Source organism: Penaeus monodon, chromosome 9 (assembly GCF_015228065.2).
Source record: "Penaeus monodon isolate SGIC_2016 chromosome 9, NSTDA_Pmon_1, whole genome shotgun sequence".
NCBI lineage: Eukaryota > Metazoa > Arthropoda > Malacostraca > Decapoda > Penaeidae > Penaeus > Penaeus monodon.
Genome location: NC_051394.1, coordinates 32200579 through 32205578, shown reverse-complemented (window position 1 = coordinate 32205578; position 5000 = coordinate 32200579).

Genomic DNA, 5000 nt, shown 5'->3' with positions numbered 1-5000 from the left:
CACTAGATTGTTGGGGTTCGTGAACGTTTGGGGTGAGTATTTTGAAACAGTTGTACCAGGTGGATCCTCCAACGTTGCTTGGATGCAAGCATGTCTCAGTGCCTGTGCCGGACCCACCATCAGCGAGGGAAACCCCTACCCTAACAGAGGTTTGGCGGCGATTTCCCAAACTGAAAGGGGGGAAAACTGAGGCCCTATGTGAATTTCCCGCTGAACTGTAAAGGCTGGGGGGGAACTATGGCTCGGGGCCCGCATACGCCTGCTGCATTTGGGAGTTGGTTTCCATTCCCCGACCTGTGAGGGGCGTGGTCATCCCTCTTGGAAGGGGGGAAAAGGGGGTCAGGGACTGAGCAACTACCCTGCATTTCAGCCAGCAACCCGGCAAGGTTCCGCTCACATTTTTCTGAAAAAGGTCCGCAACCACCTAAGAGGGCACCCGGACCGGAAAAAGTTGGATTTACTCCTGGCAAGCCCCAAAAGACCCTATCCAGCGCTTTGGGTAATTGTGGAAAGCCGTCGTGAGTTGGTCGTGGGGGGCTTTAGGACACGACCCCAAGAAGGCGTTTGACTCGGTGCATCGGGGAACGTATGGGGGAATTTAGGCTCAGGGGGGTCCCAACGATTATTTGGGCCCGATAGCAAGCCTCTATACTGGTACTGAAAGTTGTAAAGTGTGGTGGGGGTATGTCGAACTTTTTCCCTGTTTAATTCGGGGGGGAGGGAAGGCTGTGTCCTTTCACCCCACTTTTAACATTTTATGGGGCTGGATAATGGCAGAGCTACTAGCCAAAGTCAGTGCGGAGCAACACTGGGAATATTAAGGTCCGGACCCTTTACTTTCCCACGATGTTGCCATCCTATTGAGTCCTTTGGGGTACTTGTGGCGGCTCTTTAGCATTTTTGCAAGAGGCGAAAACCCCCAGGTTAGAGGTCCCGGGGCCAAGACCCAAAATTTTAGGACTTTGGGGGCCCGTTAGGGGAACCGTTCAGCGATCCATGCTTTCGGCGAGGGCTTGAAGTCACAGAAAGTTTACTACTTGGAGCGTAGTCCATACTCTGGGTTGTCAGACCGGAAGTCAGTAGACGGATTGGCTGGCAACAGGAGCCATGAACTCGATCAACAAGAGGTTTGGAGATGTCGGTACCTGCAGAAGGACCAAGCTGCGTGTCTTCAAGGCTTGATACTCCAGTTTTGCTCTAGGAAGCGAAACCGGGCGTATCCAGTGCCTTGGAGTCTCGCCTTGATGCCTTTTTTTAAAATCCCTTCCGGATCATGGGGTCAGTTGGGAGGACCACGTTCCAACCCGGGGGTTACACCCTGAGCTGGAGGGACTGTTACTTGATAATCCGGGATCGCCAACTCAGGTATATGGCCACCTAGCTCGCCCCCTAGGACGACGCCCACCAGGTTTTCTCTCTGCGAGAAACCCCGGGGGGAGGGACCTGTGGGAGTCCTAGGAGATCATGGTTGGGCAGCTCGACGAGACCGTCGTGAGGAATAGAGAGGGCCGTGTGCCCGCCTGGGGACTCGCCCCGAGGGATCCTGTGGCTGGAAGGAAGGGGGATGCGGCTAGCGCCCCCGTCGGCGTAGCCCCCTTATGATGATGTGATATATATAATATATTATAAATATATAATATATAATATAATATATATATATATGTTAATATATATATATATATATATATATAAAATATATATTATATTAATATATATATATATAAAATATAATTTTTAAAATACACACACACAAACACACACACACACACAGATTATAATATATTATATATAATTTTTTTTAAAATTTTTTATTATATATATATTTTATAATTAAAAAATTAAAAAATAAAATTTTAAAACATACACACAGATAAACCCCAAATATTGTATATTATAGTAGGTATAGTGTTTTATATTTACATATAAATATATATATATATATATATAAATATATTATATATAAATATATAAAATTTTAAAAATATATTATATATTAAAATATATTTTATTATAATATATATATATTTTTAAAATGTGGTGTTGTGTGTGTGTGTGTGGTGTGTGTGTGTGTGGGTGTGTGTGTGGTGTATGTGTGTGTGGGTGGTGTGTATATCATATTTTTTAAAAAATATAAAAAAAATTTTATATATATATATTTTATATATATATATATAATATAATATACGCAGGGGCACACGGACACACACACACACACACAATACCACCCACACACCACACACACACCACATACACACACACACACCCAGACAACACACACACACACACACACACACAACACACACACCCACACACAACACACCACACACACACACACACACACATAAAAAACCATACAATGTATGTATGTATAGTTTACATATATATATATATATATATATATTTATATATATATTATATATATATTTTTATAGTATATATATATATTTTATATATATATATATATATATATATATATTATATATATATATATATAATAATATATATATTTGTTGTTGGTGTGTGTGTGGTGTGTGTGTGGTGTGTGTGTTGGTGTGTGTGTGTGTGTGGGTGGTGTGTGTGTGTGCGTGTGTGTGGCAGTATAAAAGCACGATTTGTGTTAGCCATTCGAATAATAGACCTCTTGGCTTCATATGTTTACCACGGGGGTTTAAAAAGTCATTTCAAGAACCTTTGGGCCTCAGCAAGCGCCTTTAGATGATGATTACGTCGGGACTTCCTTGACCCTTTAGTTCGCTCCTTGATGTCCGCGTGCCCTGGTCATCCAGGTGCCTTCGGCCTCAAAGGGCTGGCTGGCCGGACACGCGACGCCGCACTCTTTACTGTGTTTTATTCTCCTAAAGAAAGAGTCAAGGGCCCTTTAACTACTATCAATGTCCAACCAATCATAGCCGTTTTACTAAGGCTTTATAGCCTCTTATAGTGTGGGGGTGTGTGGGGTACTAGTTTGTGTATATGTATATTTATATATATTCATATATTTGTGCTCTTCCACCTATAAGGGTCCTTCATGGCGAGCCCCCAGACAGGGGCCCGGCCCATCTCTAGCTCTTCACGGGCAGGGTTTGATCCATCTGCCCAAGCCACGACTTCCTAGGTCGTCCCACAGGCCTCCTCCAGCCAGGGTTGTCTCGAACAGAGGCAACCTGGTGGGCAGGATCATCCTGTAGGAAACGAGCCAGGTGGCCGTCTAGCCTGAATTGGCGATCGCGGATTGTACAGGTAACAGGTCCTGTACAAGTCTCATGGTGCAACTTGGTTGGACCACATGGTCCCACCATCTGTACCCCATGATCCGGCGGAAAGGACCTATTACAAAAGACATCAAGATGAGATTCCAAAGCACAAGATAGCGTCCAGGTTATACTACCGTATAGTAAAACACTGCTTGGTCATTTCTGCACAGGTACCAGCATCTCCAAATACTCTTGTCAAGAGATTTCATGACCCCTGCTGCCAGACCACACCATCTACTGAATTCCTGGCCCGACAGCCCGGAGTCATGAATTGTGCTATCAAGGTATATAAAGCTCTCCATGACCTCGATGTTCTCACCGCAAGCACGTACCGACTGAACAGGATCTCTTAGCAGTCCCCCAAAGTCCTGGCTCTTGGTATTGGTCCAAGAGACCTCTAGCCCCAGGTGCTTCGCTTTATTGCTAAATGCATCAAGAGCCCCTAGTAGGGTTTCCAGAGACTCAGATAGAATAGCAACATCATCAGCAAAGTCAAGATCGGTAACCTTGATATTGCTCCACAATGGACAGTAGCTCTACCCAGTATCTAGTCCATGAAAATGTTGAAAAAAGTGTTGGTGCAAGAACACTGCCTTGCCTCACTCCTGAACTAACAGGGAAGAAACTTAACAGGCCCCCACCACACTTTACAGCACTTTCAGTACCAGTATCTTCTTCTTTTAACGGTAGGTTCATGTCTGAGCCGCCGTGGTCACAGCATAATACTTAATTGTAGTTTTCATGTTATGATGCTCTTGGAGTGAGTACGTGGTAGGGTCCCCAGTTCCTTTCCACGGAGAGTGCCGGTGGTACCTTATTAGGTAATCATTCTCTCTATTTATCCGGGCTTGGGACCAGCACTTGACTTGGGCTGGCTTGGCCACCCAGTGGCTAGGTAGGCAATCAAGGTGAAGTTCCTTGCCCAAGGGAACAACGCGGCGCTCGGTGACTCGAACCCTCGAATTCAGATTGCCGTCGTGACAGTCTTGAGTCCGACGCTCAAACCATTCGGCCACCGCGGCCTTGACGACATGGGCTCCATGATTTTAACTTAGAATTTAGAGCGGTGGTTTGCCATTGCCTTCCCGCCCGGTGTTTTATCGAGTCACCATCTCTATTTACCCGGCACTGATTTGGGAGCTGGCTTGGCCACCCAGTGGCTAGGCAGGCAATCGAGGTGAAGTTCCTTGCCCAAGGGAAACAACGCGCCGGCCGGTGACTCGAACCCTCGAACTCAGATTGCCGTCGTGACAGTCTTGAGTCCGACGCTCTAACCATTCGGCCACCGCGGCCCCAGTACCAGTATACAAGCTTGTTATTAATCCAACAATCCTTGTTGGTATTCTTCTTATTCTCAGGATCTTCCAGAGTGATTCGCGATGCACCATATCAAATGCCTTCTTGAGGTCGATGTAAGCTGCAAGCAGCCACGCCCGAAATCACGTCGTCGGCAATCTACAATAACTCTAAGCATCAGGAAAAGGTCTATTGTGGAATTACTATGAGTGAATCCAGATTGATCCAGCCTCTGGTACCTCAGCAGGTGGCCTCTGTTACATCTCAGAAGGATGTGAATAAAACCGTACCCAGTATACTGAGCAGTGTAATGCCTTGGTGATTACTGCAGTCCCACTGATCCCCTTTCCCCTTACCTTGCAAGCTCTTTGTTATAGGTTCTCCCTCAGCATTTAACAGTTCTGCTGGGATGCCACAGATACCCGCTGGTTTACCACTCTTCAGCTTGGA